This window comes from Choloepus didactylus, chromosome 8 (assembly GCF_015220235.1).
Source record: "Choloepus didactylus isolate mChoDid1 chromosome 8, mChoDid1.pri, whole genome shotgun sequence".
In the NCBI taxonomy this organism is placed as follows: Eukaryota; Metazoa; Chordata; class Mammalia; order Pilosa; family Megalonychidae; genus Choloepus; species Choloepus didactylus.
In genome coordinates this window covers 50,465,701-50,484,256 of record NC_051314.1, presented here as the reverse complement: position 1 = coordinate 50,484,256, position 18,556 = coordinate 50,465,701, and the positions used below count along the sequence as shown (strand labels likewise).

The window sequence follows — 18,556 nt, the reverse complement described above, 5'->3', positions numbered from 1 at the left end:
CAGTTCTGTCAGTCCAGTCTAAAATAGGACAGTTTGGTGATGAGACAAAAGAGGTCTTTAGGAATGAGAAAAAGAAGCAAAGTTTCAATCAATTTTTTTGTCTCATTCTTTGCTAAGGAAGATGCTGAGAAGACTTTCCCTCCCAAATTCCAGCTTGAAACTGAAAGGTCAGAGGTACTAGAACAAATAGTGACAAAGGCACAGTATGTTCTAAACCTAATGACAAAGTAGATGCAGATAAATAACTGGAACTGATGGGCATTCATCCAAGAGTCCTGAAACTCAAGAGTAAAATAATCTGAGTGTCTAAAGTATTTCATAGTTGCAGATGATCTGGAGTGTTCCTCAAGTTTGAGTACAGGTAACAAATTCAATCTACTTTACAAAAATCCAAACTTGGAGATCTATTTGCTTTTACTGCTATTTTAAAGAAATTTAATTCACAAATGTTAATTGAATATTTCATGTAAGATGCTTAGATGCTTATGTTTTTAATCTTTCAAATCATGTTTCAGCTAGATTTCCAGAAACCTCAACCAATACCCAAAGCCTTATAGACCTAGCAGCCTGCTTATTAAGGACTTAATCTGCTATAATTTAATACCATTTATTTATGGAAATAAAATCAAAGACCAATAACCAAGGCCCATGAGAGTTGACAGACAAACCCACTTAGAAAATTAGTCTATACTTGATAACAGAATAGCAGAAACATGCCCCAGGTTACTAGCACAATTGAGCCTACAATAAAAGGCTATCGGTGTCCCTTTTTTTGTATATGTTATATTTCACCATAAGGAAATAACTGAAACTGTGGAACTGTAACCTATAATATTCTTTGAAATTTGTTCTCTAATTACTCTTTAAATTTCACGTGATGTTCTGGTTTGCTAATGCTGCCATTTAGCAAAACACCAGAAACAGATTGGCTTTTATTAAGGGGGTTTATTTGGTTACAAAGTTACAGTCTTAAGGCTGTTAAGTATCCAATGTAAGGCATCAACAATAAGGTGCCTTCACTGAAGCATGACTGATGGCATCTGGAAAACCACTGTTAGCTGGGAAGGCATGTGGCTGGCATCTGCTCTGCAGTTCTGGTTTCAAAATGGCTTTCTCCCAGGATATTTCTCTCTAAGTGTCTGGGGGTGTGCTGGATTGGATGTATTATGTCCCCCAAAATGCCATGTACTTTAATGCAGTCTTGTGGGGGCAGACATGTTAGTGTTGATTAGGTTGGAATCTTTGGATTAGGTGGTTTACATGGAGATGTGACCCACACAACTGTGGGTAATACCTTTGATTAGATTATTTCCATGGAGGTGTGGCCCTACCCATTCAGCTTGGGTTTAAATTAAATCACTGGAGGCCTATAAGAGCTCAGACAGAAGGAGCTCCATGCTGCAGCTTGAAGATGGCCATTGAAAGCTGATGCTGACATTTTAGAGGATGCCATTTTGAAACACAACCTGGGAGCAAGCGGACCCCAGCCACATGCCTTCCCAGCTAACAGAGGTTTTCTGGAAGCCATGGCCATCTTTCAGTGAAGGTAAACTCATGTTGATGCCTTAATTTGAACATTTTCATGGCCTTCAGACTGTAAATTTGTAACCAAATAAATCCTCTTTATAAAAGTCAATCTATTCCTGGTATTTTGCATAAAGGTAGCATTAGCAAACCGGAACAGGGGGTGTTCTCTTAGTTTCTCCCAGGCAAACTCTGGACTAGCAAAAGTCTACTTTCAGTGGCCATGTCCAAAATATCTGTCTCAGCTGCAGCAGCAAACTCCTTCTGTCTGAGCTTTTATATAGGACTCCAGTGATTAAATCAAAGAACCATGCTGAATGGGCGGGGCCACACTTCCATGGAAACATTCAATCAAGAGGTCACACCCTAGTCAAAGGTGTCACTCACAGTTGGGTGGGTCACATCTCCATGGAAACACTCCATCAAAAATTTCCAACCTAATCAGCATTAATACACCTGCCTCCACAAGACTGCATCAAAGAACATGGTATTTTGGAGGACACAGTACATCCAAACCGGCACACTTGGAAAATTACCACTTCTATGTATAGATATTCTACAATAAAAAATATGATTAAAGAAAGTCTATTGTCTGAGGTGGTGGGGTCAGCAGGCAGACAAAGTAGTTTCTGACATTTATCCTCCAAATCAGTCTAGTGTCTTCAAGTGATTTAAGAGATGACGGATGATGCTTTATTATTTTATTCTAAATAGAATGATAATTGTTGCATGAAGATTACAAACAAGTATATGTTTCTTTTTTGTCTTGGTAAAATACAAATAGTTCCCCTAGAATTTCTGTGGAAAGATAGAGTGGCTTTAAATTGAAACTTTTAAGTACACAGATTTAAATTACTATATTTCATACTTTTCAGTCAACCTGTAAAATCACTGGAATCCAAAAAGAATTTTAAAAGAATTTTTTTTTTAACCATAGAGATATTCCCTAAAAGAGAAGCAATATGGCAATATATAGGTGAAAAGCCAATTTTGCTGATGTTGTAAAAACACAACAGTGAAGTCAATATATTTTTGCTACAATGGAAGTTCCAAACACGGTTTTTTAATCAATAATTTTTTCCCCTTTAAATAGCACTGATTTGTAGAGGGAAGTTGGATTTTTACTATCTACTCCGTCTTTCCATCACACTAAAACATCAGCAAAAAGACAGAGGCTGTGTGGGGACGAAGAGGGGAGAAAAGAAATAGTCACATTCAGGTATTTTTAATATTAGTTGAGTTGAGAGCCTCTTTATTATAAATCTCTTGCTGGGATCAGGATAACAACAGACAGGTTAGTAACGTCATAACAGATTTGTGTTTCCTTTTACTTTAGGAGGACATGAAATGGCTGCGCATTTTAGTCAACTCCATATAATGGTGGACTGTGCAGTAATAAGGTTCCATTCTATTTTATCTTTTTTCTGTATAAATATTATCTACCTCAAACAAGTTTGCCTATCTTTCTCTGTCCTTTTTTTCTTTGGTGTTCTTTCTTCTCCATTTTTATTGTAAAGAGATGGGAATCCGAATTTAAGAAGGGTTTTCTTGACCTTCCTAACTGTTCTTCATTGGAAGTCTCATATACTTGCATTTTAGAGGTAGCAAATGAACTATTGTTTGTCTTGTATAATACATATAAATAAATAGATGCTGGACTTTGAGTGAGAAATGAATATGCTCCTCAGCAGCTGCCACTACTTACCTACAATTTTTCTTATGTGGAATGAAGAGTTGGACATTATCTGTAAATGCAGCATGGAGACTGAATTTGTGAATGTGTGATTAATTATCAAAATTATGGAGGGTCAACAGTTATTTATTTATTTATTTATTTCTGCTGCTGTAATATTAGTTGAGTTCTAACTTCAGGCTTTTGTTCTTATTTGGATCTCCAGAATCTACCTAGGAAGTGCTCAATAAATAAACATTTTAAGCATTTACTAAGTCCCAGGACATTGTGATGCTTAGAAGTATAGGCTCTGTAATATAGAACTGGGTTGGCATTTTGGCTCTACTGCTGATTATCTGGACAAGTTCTTAACCTCTTTGTATCTCACTCAGTTCCTTCATTTGTAAGAGATAATAATAGTCCTTTAAGAGCTGTAAGAATTGAGGAACATAAAGTATTGGGCAAGTCTCAGGATTGTTTGTATTCAGTCATTCCTTGACCTTCCCCAGCTCCACTTTGTATCAAAGAGGGCCTGACTCCTCCAGGCTGCATTCCCCAGGCTCCTGTGTCAGCAGACCTCTGGCTGGTGGAAGATTTAAGGGGCAGAAAGAAGGGAGAAGCCTTATTATGAGGTGTCCTTTTGCACACTTACCGTGGCTAATCCCACTCAAATCATCTTTCTCCCTCTGCTCTGCTTCTGGAATATTCCGGGCAGCAGCTGCATTTCCTTTGTGGTTCCACCTTGCTTCCAGCTTCTTTCAGGTATCCCCAATCCCTGGGCTCCTGCAACATTACCTGCTCCTTTTCTTTCTCCGTCCTAGCAGTAGTAGTGGCTTCCTGCTATTGCTGATCTCTGCCTTATCTCACTTTTCCTTGTTTGGCTCTAAGTTCCTCTGGTCACCTATATACACAATTCCCTGAATTAATTTCTGTTATATATTCTTGTAGTGGTTTCTGTTTCCCTGATAGGTTCCTTATTGATGCATACATATAGAATATACTTGACCAGTCATAAATTCTCTTTATATGGTAGGTATAAACAAATCTAAACCAAGTAGAAATTAGTATACCTGTAAGCATTGCAAGTATGAGAAAAGTACTGTAGTTTCCTAAGCTCTTGTCCATAATTCCAAAATCTATAAAGCTCTGAAAACTGAATTTTTTTCTATTGTGGCAAACTTATTTAGGTACATATTCTGACCTGAACTGATATGAAGCTATTTATAGTATTTATTAACCCCACTTACTGTGATTTTATTTATGTTTTATTACAGAAAGTTTGATGTTTCTGATTTCAGGGGACTACTGAGGATGTTGTGGAATAAACAGAATATTCACATATTCTCTGTATAAAATCCAAAAGATTCTGAATTCAGAAATACATTTTGGACTCAAGGATTTGGGACAGTGTATTGTGTGGTTGTATCAGATTTCAGAGAAGGAAAAGGTTATCTTTGAAACTAGCTTGAAGAACTGATAGAATGGTAGAGTTAGGAGATAAGGGCAGTCTGAGTAAAAAGAAAGTTGTGAAGGCAGGTGTGCAGAAAGGGAAACATGAGTTGCCTGGGGAAAATACTAAGTAGGAGTAGAAGGAGGTAAAGAAGGGAAAATAAGTAGGATACAAATCATAAGGAATCTTCAAATGTTGAATTTTATTGTTACAAAATGGAGAGCCCTTGAAGGATTTTAAGCACAAGAGTAACTTAAATAACATTGTGCTAAAGTAACATTAAACTAGGTAGTTTGGCTTCAAGTGGAAAACTTGTGGAGATGAAGGTCTATTTAATAGGCTGCTTTAATTGGATGGGTATGTGAAATCGAAATGACTTAATGGCATGTCAAAGAAAATAAAAGAATCTACAGGACGTGATAATTGACTAAACATGAGGGAAAATCTAGAATAATTAATTTATAGACTGGGTGATTGAAAGAATTTCTGCCATTAGCAGAAATACGTAAGCAGAAGGAGGAACGAGGATTGGGGGAAAATGTTAAATTTAAGTTACGATGTATGGAGGTACTCAAATATTAAAGTCATCTGGAAATGATGGTATATTTATGAAGACAGCAAGTATGTATCTGCTTTCCTATAATCATTTACAGGTTCATGAGTTCGTGAGAAGAACAATTTCAAGCATGTTCTTCATTCAAAATTAGCATATAGGAATCTGACTCAGAACTGGTGGATTTGCTTTGCTAAAGGTCTTCAAAACAAAAGCCTTGACAATGCTAGAATTTAAATAAATTCCTATGATTAAAACAAGAAAGTCTCATTTTCATATGAATCACTTCCTTAGCACATATGCCACTGTTCCTGAATTACAAGTTCAATGAATATGCAATATCAAAAAATAAAAAGAGAAAGGATCCTAAGTGATTACATGATTTGGACTTCTTGTGAGTTTGGAATTACCATTTGAACATAACATGGAAATTCTTTTTTCTCCAAATTAGTTTATTAAAAAGGCATTTATCCCCTTCCTTTGGGAAATGTCAATCACAAAATCATAGTCATATTTTTATCATTGCTCAAGTATCACTGAGTAACTGCAGTGTCATAGAAACAGATGCAGTTCTCTAATTATAGAGAAAGTGTCTTACTTAAAGGAAAACAGAATTTTCAAATTTACAACTAGTTCCTTTTGATTGAAAGTGGGTTTCCTTGTGGTTTGAATGGGATTAGCCACGGTAAGTGTGCAAAAGGACACCTCATTATAAGGTGTGTCCTTATGACTCATAAATCCCTAGGCCCTACCATAGTATGGACAAAGCTGGGCAGTATCTTTTGAGGACTAGATAGAGAGCTAGGTGCAGAGCAAATACTGCACCTAGTATAAACTACTTGGTTTATAGGTTGGCAGAAAAAGCTCTTTCAAGGACAAAAATTAAAATCAATTAAAAATGATTATTTGTCCACGGAGTCATCTTTACTATTAGAATAAAGATATTTTGCACCAAAAAAAAACACCCACACATAGATCCTGTATATATTATAATTGTCAATCTGTGAGTAAAAGTAATAATAATTTTGTTATAGAAATTTTTTCAATGATATCTCATAGCTTATTTAAATTTTCCAAGTAAGGTATTTTATTTAAATATTTGTCATAATTAACTTTTCTTTACTTAATTGTAAGTCTCTGATGATAGAACTTTGTCTTTAGTTGTCCTTATGCCCAACATATAGTGAGTTTGTTAATTGAATGCATGAACTAATGAACAAATAGAGTTTATAATGTTCTGTCATATACCATTGTGTTATCATTTTGGCGAAAAGAATAAGGACGAGAAAACAAAAAATGGAATGATAGAATCCTCTCTAAGTAAAATTAAAATAAAATCATAGAATGCTAGAACTTGGAGACTTTGGAGACCTTTTAATTAAGAGTTTAGTCCTTTTTATGATGGAGAATTGCGATTCAAAGAGATAATTGTTTCTGAGCTCAAGGGCAAGTTGGTGTCAGTATTAAGAATAATGTGGTGTAGTGGAAAAAGCAGGCATATTGAAATCAGAGTATGTTGTTATTGGTTTTTAAGTAGCAATCATTCATTCTTCAGATCTGTATGTCAGCTGATGTAGGCTGAATGCCTTTGCTAAGATCCACTGAGCTGGTTCATATGTCTGGAAGTTAGCTGATGTAGGCAGGGCTTGGCTGGGCTGAACTGGTTTTGCTTTTTGTGTCTCTCATTCTCCTCCTGGACCAGTAGATGAATTGAACATATTCTCAAGGCAATGACAGAACAAATCCACTTGTAAAGCACTTTTCAAGATTTTGGTTATAACGTGTTGCTAATCTTCTACTGGTGAAGTCAAAGAGTTGGGAATCCACATTCTCTTTCCTCTCCTTCCAACGTCTTCATTCCACATGAATTCAAAGATGTCTATTCTTTTTATTTGCCCCCTCCTTCCACTTTCTTCATTCCAAATGAATGAATAAATAAATGTCTATTCTCTTTATTTGCCCCCTCTTTCCAAAACTTTGTTAAATGTCTAGCTTAAGAAGCCCTGTGGAAGTAAGGTCAATCTCATTCCCAAAATAGGGAAATTGAGGTTCACAGATTTATCCAGCATCATACAACTGGTAATTCCAAATTCTGTCTCAATTTCTACCTATCAATCTCTTTATTCATGCAGAAGATATTTGTGGAGTTTCCAATATATATTAGTCACTGGGATACAGAGATGTTTTAAAAGTTGTCAATGAGTATGTGGGTAAATAGGTACAACACAATTGGAGAAGACGTAAATGGCAGTAGAGTTAGAGGGTAGAGAAAAATGTCACCCTCTGGGAGGGCAGCCCTCAGAGAGAAAATATTTAAGTTAGTCTTTCAATAAACGTAAAACTATCCTAGGCAGAGAAATGATGAGGCGTGTGCGTGTGTAATGGATTTCAGGCAGGGGTAACTGATACTCTCTATATTTAAATTTTTGATATGTTGTTTTGTGGGGATTTTTTGTATTGATTTTGATTTCCAAAACATTTCATTCAACTATTTATTTTGATTATGGAGTGTTTTGGCACTCCTTTAATCTTTGCACCTGATGTAAGTTCCTCACTCTTCTCATTGTAGTCCTTGCCCAGGAAACATTCATAGCGTTGGAAAAAGTATAACTTTTCCATTGAATGGTAAGCAATTTAGCATTAATAGAGTGAGGACTGTGAGTGCATGGGGATGGTGGGGAAGTGGAAATTGTTCAACGATAGGGCTGCTGAGATATCTGCAGCTTGATTATAAATTGCGTTGTATACCAAGCAACAGATTTTGATTTTGTTTTTTCAGGAGAATCATTTAAAGTCTTTTTTTTTTTAAGTTGTGGAACGGTATAATCAGATTTGATTTTTGGAATATTCCTTTGGTGGCATTTTAGATGACTGAGTGAAGAGGCAAGGCTTGAAATAGTACATAAACTAAGGGTCCTTTCCATTAAACATGATAAGAAAAGGTGACAGCCTAAACAAAAGCAATAAAGATAGGTATTGTATTTGGGATAAAATAATCTTATAATCAGTTTTTAAACAAAATTTTCCCTTGCTAATTATAGAATTAACTTTTCTTCTTCAAGGAGCATTCATTTGGCCGATAATATTTTTGAAAATGTCATCATCTGATGTTTTAATGTTCACTCATTTATAAACTATAAAATGATGAAGTATAACTTTACACCTCTACCACATAATGCTTTATCTGACATACACTATTTTCCTTGCTCTCAAAAGATCAACAGCAGGAAACTTCAGAGATGATTTTGTTTAGCCTCTCACCACCTGGTGGGTAAAAAAACAAAATAAGTGCAAAAAGCCTGAGCAATTGGAAGTTGCCTCCAATCACTCAAGAATAGCTTCTCATAATCCTTTACAAACTCTTTTCAACCCTAATAAGGAGAAAGCTCCTCCACTACGTAAGTGTTCAACTCATTCTACTGTACTTTCTTCATTTGTTGACTTATCAACAGCCTTTGAATCTGTTTTTTTTTTTTTTAATTATAGCTTGTAATCAGTAAACATTGATTTACAAAATGAAGCATGCATCCTTGGAAGACAATTTGTCCAAAGACAGGTCACTCAGGGTCATGTCATGTTTCATTATTTAAATCATGCTAGTTTTGCGGATACGGGATCTTAGTGTAACTTACTGGAGTATTAAGCTATGAAAATGATAAAGGTCAGCTGCTGACGGCATTTTATGTTCCCGATCAGTTTGCATCATGTCATCAAGAGTCATAGCTAGAAAAATATGAAGTTAGAAAGAATGGAGCAAAGTCTGAAGTAAGTTTGTCCTGGAAAAAATATGAGTTACTTTGGGAGACAGTAAGTAATTTTTTTTTGGCAGTGACTCCCAGCCAGACACAGAGAATATCATTTAATAGATTCTTCTGAGTATGTTCCTAATAGGGCATCTTTGCCATGGACTTAAATGCTAAGTGCATATCTTGAAAGTGATTAATAATCTCTCCTTTCAGAGAAAGAGGAATTGAGACACCCCTCTCTAGTTTGGTGAAAAAACAAACACAGTCTTCTCTAAGCAATTAGGAAAATGAATATGTATCTGTAGCAGCAGTTAATTAGGGTTTTGTCATTATCTTTCTCCTTCCTTCCTTTCTCTTTATTTCTTCTGCTTTTCTTTGTGCTAATTTGGCAATTCACCCACCACAAACTTTCATATATCATCAACAGATTGATGACGCAAATTCCCTAACTCATTCTGCACTTGAGAGATCTAGAGTTATAATCTTGTTCCCAGTCTGGACTTTACTCTCAGGATAGCTCATTATCTGTCTAACCAAAAGGTATACTGTTTCAGATCACCCTATTTTTGCACATGGCACCACTATTGGCTTAGTTACTCTATTTGAAGTCTGTGCATGATCTTTGGTTTTTCCTTTCCCTTTTTTGTAGAACAATGTCCTCTTGATATTTACATCCTTTCTTTCTCTTTAGTCTCTCCATTTCCATCCTCACAGAGATCAGAGTAGGTCACTCATTACTATATGCAGTAGTTTTCTGGCTGATATTCCTCCCTTCATCCAACATTTCCACTTCCTCCTCCTCTAGTGTCTAATTTACCATTATTGTCCTTCTTCTTGAAATATAAGATGATTGCTTCATACTTCTGCTCAAAAATTGTTTGCTCCTTCTTGTTTACTGAGACCAGACATTCCATACTATACTTATAACCAATCATTGTGTTATTGGATTTAATTTTCAAATGTTAAATTCAGTTAATTTCATTTATTTTCGGTATGCAGTTCTACAAGTTATGAGAAATGTGTACAGTCATGTAACCATCACCACAATCAGGATACAAAAGTTTTATCACCCCCAAATCATTCTTCTTGTTCTGCCTTGTAGTCAAATTCTCCCTCTGTTCCTAGTCCTTGGCAATCACTAATCTTTTATCCATGCCTATAATTTTGCCTTTTCTAGAAGGTTACGTAAATGGAATCTAACAGTGTGTAGTATTTTGAATCTGCACTTTTTCATATATCATAATGCATTTGAAATTGATCCATGTTGTTGCATATACCAATAGTTTGTTCCTTTTTATTGCTGAGTAGTGTTCTACTATATGGATGTACCATAATTTTCTTATCCATTCTTCCACTGAAGGGCATTTGTGTTGCTTCCACTACATTTTGTGGCAATTATAAATAATGCTACTTAAAATTCACATACAGGTTTTTGCATGGCCGTAAGTTGTCATTTCTCCAAGATAAATACTAAGAGTAGAAGGGCTGGGTTATATTGTTAAGTGTACGTTGAACTTTATAAGAAACTGCCAAACCGTCTTCCAGAGTGGTTGTGCCATTGTACATTTAAAACAGTAATGTATGAGAGTTCTAGTTGCTCTACATCCTTGGCAAAATTGGTATTGTCAGTTTTTTAAAAAGCAATTTTAGTACATGTGTAATACCTATTTTTTTTTTCTTATTTTATTGCTATGGCTAAAACTTCCAGTGTGATTTGAAAGGGAATGGTGAGAGCAGACATCCTTGCTGTGTTTCTGATCTGAATTGGAAGTCATTCAGTTTTCACCATTAAGCAAAATGTTGTCTGTCAGTTTTATTTTTGTAAATTTCCTTTATATGGTTGAGGAAGTTTCATTCTATTCCTAGTTTTCTGAGAATTTTTATCATGAATAGATTTTGGATTTTGTCAAAGCCTTTTTTACAGTTATTTATATGATTAACCATGTATTTTTTCTCTTTTTTAAGTCTGTTAATGTTATGCATTACATTGATTGATTTTTTTAAATTCAATTTTATTGAGGTATATTCACAAACCATAAGTCATCCACAGTGTGCAAGAAATTGTTCACAGTACCATTATATAGCTGTGCATTCATCACCACAGTCAATTTTTGAACATTTTTATTAGCACACACAAAAAATAATAAGGAAAAAAAATGAAGTGAAAAAGAACACTCAAAACATACCATGGGCCCCATCCCCCCTATTATTCATTTACTTTTTATCTTCATTTTCCTACTCATCTGTCCATACACTGGATAAAGGGAGTGTGAGCCACAAGGTTTCCACAATCACAGGTTCACACAGTGTAAGCTATGTAGTTATACAATCATCTTCAAGAATAAAGGCTATTGGGTTGCAGCTCAACAGTTCCAGGTATTTCCTTCTAGCTATTCCAATACACTAAAACCTAAAAAGGACATCAATATATTGCATAATAATAACCTCCAGAATGGCCTTTCAACTGTATTTGAAATCTCTCAGCCACTGAAACTTTATTTTGTTTCATTTCTCTTCCCCTTTTTTGGTCCAAGAAGGTTTTCTCAATCCCATGATGCCAGGACCAAGCTCATCCCCATGAGTCACATCCCACGTTGCCAAGGCGTGGGAGTCATGTCCCACGTAGAGGGGAGGGCAGTGAGTTTACCTGCAGAGTTGACTTAGAGAGAGGCCACATCTGAGCAAAAAAAGAGGTTCTCTGGGGGTGACTCTTAGGCACAATTATAAGTAGGCTTAGCTTCTCCTTTGCAGTAACAAGCTTCATAAGGGCAAGCTCCAAGATCGAGGCCTTGGCCTTCTAAATTGGTAGTACCCAATGCTTGTAATTTTCCCCCAATCCCTCAAGGGGGCTTTGCGAATACATTTTTATTCTCTGCCCAAATTACTCTGGAATGTAACATTGATTTATTTTTGAATGTTCAACAAGCAATGCATTCCCAGGATGAGCACCACTTAGTCATGATGCATTATCTTTTAAAAATGTCACTGGATTCAATTTGCTAACGTTTTCTCGAGAATTTTTGTGTCTAAATCCATGAGGGGTATTAGTCTGTATTTATTTTTGTACTAAATTTGGTATAAGAGTAATGGTCTATAAAATTAATTTGAAAATGTTCTCCTTCTTTTATTTTCTGGAAAAGATGGTATAGACTTGTGTTGTAGAATTTGCCAGTGTAACCATGAGTCTGGACTTTGTTTTGCCAGAAGATTTTTGAATTTTATTTCTTTATTTGATGTAGGACTATCCAGGTTATCTATTTCTTTTTGAGTGAGTTTTAGTAGATTTCCTTTTACAAGAAATCAGCCCATTTTATACAAAATCATCAAATTTTGGGTCATGGAATTGTTCATAGTATTCCCTTATTTTTTCAACATCAGTGGGATTGTAGTGATACGCTGTCTTTCATTTTTTATATTAACAGTTTGTACATCTCTCTTTTATTCTTGGTCAGTGTAGCTAGTGGTTTATCAATTTTATTGATCTTTTCAAAGAAGTACTTTTGGTTCTATTAATGTTTGCTATTTCTCTCATTTTGGTTTCATTGTTTTTTTTTTCAGTAACTAGTAGAAAATGTTATTTTTATTTTTGATGAAAAAAGGATAGATCAAAACTTTCATTAGATGTTTTCATTTTAAATTGATATTCTAAATATAAGTAGTGGTTTGTGGATACCTTAAGATTTATTATTTTAGTAATTCATTTATTCATCTACTCATTCATTAATGAACATTTTATTGAATGTTTCTGTTTCTTCTGTGCTAGGCATTAGACTAACCAATATAAAAACAAAATGGAAAACACGTAGATTTAAGTTGAGTAATTACTTGATGTCTCAATTTTTTTAAGTTAGAAAATTATTGTATATATATATATATATTTTATTGTGATTGTTCACATATCATACAACTATCCAAAGATCCAAAGTGTACAATCAATTGCCCATGGTACCATCATACAGCTGTGCATCCATCAACACAATTAATTTGTTTTCAATTTTTAGAACATTTTCATTACTCCAGAAAAGAAATAAAGACAAAGAAAAAAAAAAAAAAAGGAAACTCAGATCCTCCCATACCCCTAACCATGCCCCCCTCCATTATTGAGTCATAGTTTTGGTATAGTACATTTATTACTGTTGATGAAAGAATGTTAAAATACCACTAACTGTAGTATATAGTTTGCAATTGGTATATATTTTTCCCTATATACCTCTCTATTGTTAACTTCTAGTTATAGTGTCATTCATTTGTTCTAGTTTGTGAGAGAGATTTCTAATATTTGTCTAGTTAATCACAGACACTGTCCACCACAAGATTCACTGTTTTGTACATTCCATCTTTCAACCTCCAACTTTCCTTTTGGTGACATGTGTGAGTCTGAACTTACCTTTTCCACCACCTTCACACACCTTCAGCACTGTTAGTTATTCTCACAACATGCTACCATCACCCCTGTCCATTTCCAAACATTTAAGTTCATCCTAGTTGAACATTCTGCTCATAATAAGCAACTGCTCCCCATTTGTTAGCCTCATTCTATATCCTGATAACTTATATTTCATGTCTATGAGTTTACATATTATAATTAGTTCATATCAGTGAGACCCTGCAATATTGGCCTTTATGTGTCTTATTTCACTTAATATAGTTCCCTCAAGATTTCTTCATCAACCCATTTCTTTTAAGATGGTTTTGTTCACACACCATACATTTTGTCCTAAGTAAACAATCGTTGGTTCCATGTATAGTCATGTATTTATGTATTCAGCACCATTGCCACTCTCTACGTAGGGACATCTCCATTTCTTCCACAAAGACAGAGGAAGAGTCAAAGAAGGCAGAGAGGCAAAAGAAAATGAAAAGAGAAAGAGAGAAAAAACAAACAAACAAACAAAAGCAAAACTTGATAGCTAGGAAGCAACATAAGGAAAGATAGCATTAACCTAAAGTAGAATAAAGAGGCAGACAACATTACCAATGCCAGGAGTCCCATACACTTCCCCTATTCCCCACCCCCCCATATGCATTTAGCTTTGGTATATTGCCTTTGTTATATTAAAGGAAGCATAATACAATGTTTCTGTTAATTACAGTCTCTAGTTTGCATTGATTTTATATTCCCCCAATCCCACCCTATTTTTAACACCTTGCAATGTTGACATTCATTTGTTCTACTGCACATAAAAACATATTTATACCTTTTGTTACAATTGTTGAGCACCCTAGGATTCCCTGAGTTACACAGTCCCAGTCTTTATCGTTCATCTTTTGTTCACCAGCCTTCCTCCTTCAACCATATTCACAGTCATTTTTGTTCAGTGTACTTTCATAGTTGTGCTACTATCTCCCCAAATTGTTTTCCAAACCTCTCACTCCTGTCTTTTCCTTTCTGTCTGCAGTGCTTCCTTTAGTGTTTCCTGTAGAGCAGGTATCTTGTTCACAAATTCTGTCATTGTCTGTTTGTCAGAGAATATTTTAAGTTCTCCCTCATATTTGAAGGATAGTTTTGCCAGATATAGGATTCTTGGTTGGTGGTTTTCTCTTTCAATATCTTAAATATATCACCCCACTTCCTTCTTGCCTCCATGGTTTCTATTGAGAAATCTGCATATAGTCTTTTCAAGCTTCGTTTGCATGTGACGGATCATTTTTCTCTTCCTACTTTCAGGATTCTTTCTTTATCTTTGACATTTGAGAATCTGATTGTTAAGTGTCTTGGCCTAGGCCTATTCAGATCTATTCTGTTTGGGGTACACTGTGCTTCTTGGATCCGTAATTTTATGTCTTTCATAAGAGATGGGAAATTTTCATTGATTATTTCCTCTATTATTGCTTCTGTCCCTTTTCCCTTCTCTTCTCCTTCTGGGACACCAATGACATGTACATTCTTGCTTTTCATTTTATCCTTAAGTTCCCAGAGAAGTTGCTCATATTTTTCCATTCTTTTCTCTCTTTGTTCTTTTGTGTGTGCCTTGTTCTCCAGTTCCTGAGTATTTTCTTCTGCCTCTTGAGATCTGCTATTGTATGTTTCCATTGTGTCTTTTGTCTCTTGTGTTGTGCCTTTCATTTCCATGGATTTGCCATTTGTTTTTTCAAACTTTCAATTTCTACCTTATGTACAACCAGTGTTTTCATTATACAGTTCAGCTCTTTTGCCATATCTTCCCTAAACTTTTTGAATTGACTTATTAGTTGTTTCAATTCCTATATCTCAGTTGAAGTGTAAGTTTGTTCCTTTGACTGGGCCATAACTTCATTTTTCTTAGTGTAGATTGTAGTTTTCTGTTGTCTAGGCATGGTTTCCTTGGTTACCCCAATCAGGTTTTCCCAGACCAGAATGGTCTCAGTTCCCAGAAAGAAGCATTTAGGTATCCAGTTTCCCTGAGGGTATGTCTTAGAAAATTGGTGATGCCTCAGGTCACTCTGATTTTCTGCCCAGCAGGTGGCACCTGTCAGCCTGTAATTCCAGACTGGTGTAAGGATGTGTGGCCCTTGACTGTTTTCCCTCAGGATCTGGGGTCTGGTTCTGAATGGAAGGCAGGTAGTAGAGCTGGGCCCCACCCCTTTCCTCTTAGAGAAGATAGACCTCCTAGGGAGAGGTCATTAGCATTTCAGTGGTCTCTCTCTGCCTGTGCTAGCTCCACCCTTGTCTGGGTCAGAGCACTGGGAACTGAAAATGGCTGAGGCTTTCTCCACTGAGTCAAAATGGGCAGAAAGTTCCCTTCAGGGCTAATCCACAGTGATCCTCTGGCTCTCCAAGGTCAGTTGTCACCCAAAGCCTCTGTCTGCTTGTTGGGGATTCATAGCTCATAGTGAGCAGTTCACGCTTGCTAATTAAAACCCCAGTTGGAGCTCAGCTGAGCTATATTTGCTTGCTGGGAGAGAGCTTCTCTCTAGCACCACAAGGCTTTGCAGCTCAGGCTGTGGGGGGAGGCGTCCCCTGGCTTGGATCCATAGTTTTTACTTGCAGATTTTGTGCTGTGATCTTGGGCATTCCTCACAATTCAGGTTGATGTATGATGAGTGGATGGTCACCATTGTCCCCCCGCAGTTATTCCAGATTATTTACTATGTTCCTGTTTTTTTTTAAGTTGTTCCAGGGGGACTAACTAGCTTCCACTCCTCTCTATGCTGCCATCTTAGATCCTCTCTGGTTTCATTGTTTTTTGCTCTTATTTTTATTGTGTCCTCTATTCTGCTTCTTTTAGATTCTAGTTTCTGAAGGTAGCAATTACATTATTGACCTGGACTTTTCTTCTTCTCCAAGATAGGCATTTAACATTTTAAATTTCTTTCTGAACACTGATTTGATTGCATCCCATGCATTTTTGTTTTTATTTTCATTTTCATTGAGCTCAAAATATTTTCTAATCCCACTTATTTTGTAGCTTTATTTTCTAAGACTTCCCCACATTTACTCTGTGTTCTAATCACACTCATATGATTTTCTGCTTTTGCTCCTTTGCTTTGCAGTTCGTGTTACTTGGAATGCCTTTTCTTCCTAGTTCAATCAATCAGTTCTATCCTCCTGAAATACGTATTCTCCATGAAGCCTTTCTCTGGTCACCATTATGGGAAGTGATATCTCTTTCTCTGAGCTCCCAAAGTACATTATAGTCCTCTCACTAATATTAATTATTGTTATATACTTATTTCCAAGCACAAGGCTCTTTTTCTTTAGGCCCAAAGGAACATTGGTAACTTTACTCTGGGGAGGGCAAAACACAGTCAGAGGAGAAGTATTTCTTGATTCTCTCATTGTGCTGGTTCTATGAATGGTTTTCTTCTACACTTTATTGCCCCTATTGGTGCCTAATAAACCTGGGAGAGAGTTGGTGGTGGAGGGACATCTATTGACCATTCTTTTGTCAGGCAAACACACACACACACACACACAGAATCCTGAAGAATGATTGAACAGTTCTTTGTTCAATGCTTTCAGGGATAAAATCCAGAGTGTTTGTGCTGAACATCTTGTGAAAAATGATGTGTTGTACCCTGTAGTCTAACTCATCCCCATGTACCAAATTAGAATCCATTTTCCTCCCTCAATTTCCCTTTTCTTTCCTCCTTTGCCAGTACCTTCTCACATAGTGTTTCTGTTCTTTTAATCCCTTCCCTTCTCCACCCTCTAAGTCTCAGCCTTCCCTCCTTCATAGAGTCACTGTCCTTCTCCCAGCAGTTAACATTGCCTTTTCTTTTCCTTATATTGTGCAAATTACATGGGTAGAGATTTGGCATAGGTTATGTCCATTGCTCTTCCCATGGGCTAGCTCTGGAGAGGTGGGTTCTCCTATTCCCATGGGTAAGGACATAGGACACTGTGATTGCCCCCTACATGGCCTTGCTTTCCTTTCCTGTCTTGCTTTTTCTGGCCTTCCCTGAGTATTTTTAAAACACAGGCATCTTATATTAACCAGGTCAAGTTCTTAACAATATCTACTTTATAAGATTCATATGCTCTTTTTTATATATCTGCAAACTATACTAACTTAATCTTGGAAAATACCATGCCTTATCCCCTTTTCCAAATTTCTGTTTCTTTTCCTCTCCCCATTGACTAGAGACAGCAGAAGGGAAGGTGCATCATCACATATGATATTATTGGCATACATATATCAACTAGATTAGAATATTCCCTGAGGGTGTGAATTAATCTTTTGCATCCATAAGTCATCCATTTATTATTACTTACTGTGGTGATGGACATTTAGTTTATCCTTAAAAAATGACAAGAATGAATAAAATTAAGACATGAGGGGGCTGGTAAGTAGAATACCTGGATATATTTTTCAAAATGAAGAAAAATTAATCAGCAATTGCCAGTCTGTTGAGGCAAAGAGTACAGAAGGACATCATATTAAAATTAGAAACTTGGCTGCATAGACCACACATAAAAATGACAGTACAGTTTTTCACATAGTTGGCTTCGTCTAATTTCTATTCTCTAATTCAATTTCAATGGAAATAAAAAAAACTAGGGAGAATCTGAGATACCATATACAGTGCTTAATTTAAAATGCACTGATGAGAATTATGGCATTCAAAAGGTACCTGTCAGGATTGTGGGAAGATGATGTAGTAGGAAGTTCCAGGAATCAGTCCCTACATAAGAACAACTAATAAGCAGGCAGGATCTGTGTGAATCAATTACAGACATACCTTGGACATGTTGCAGATTCAGCTCCAACCACCACAATAAAGCGAATATTACAATAAAGTGGTTTACCAATGCATATGAGTTATGTTTACATTATACTATAGTCTATTAAGTGTGTGATAGTATTATGTCCATAAAAAATGTATATACCATAATTTAAAATGTGAAAATGTGACAGAGACATGAAGTGAGCACTGTGGTTGGAAAAACGGCACCAACAGACTCAATGTAGGGTTGTTCCAAACTTTCAATTTGTAAAAAACACATCTGTAAAGCTCAATATTGTAAAGCACAATAAAACAAGATATGACTGTATTTTGAACTTTGGAGGCAAGTAGAACACTGTACAAAATACAGGGAAGAGCAGGAGGAAGAGGTTGGTAAATTACAGTAAATACCGGTTAATTGCTCTCTCCGTGCAGTGCTTACCGGTGCCCATCCTCCACTCTGG

At 36.1% G+C, this 18,556-nt stretch overlaps 1 pseudogene; it reads right to left on the bottom strand.

Moving 5' to 3' along the window:
* Positions 1-18,116, bottom strand: part of LOC119542626 — a 125,864-nt pseudogene extending 107,748 nt beyond the window's left edge.
* Between the last annotated feature and the right edge of the window lie 440 nt (positions 18,117-18,556).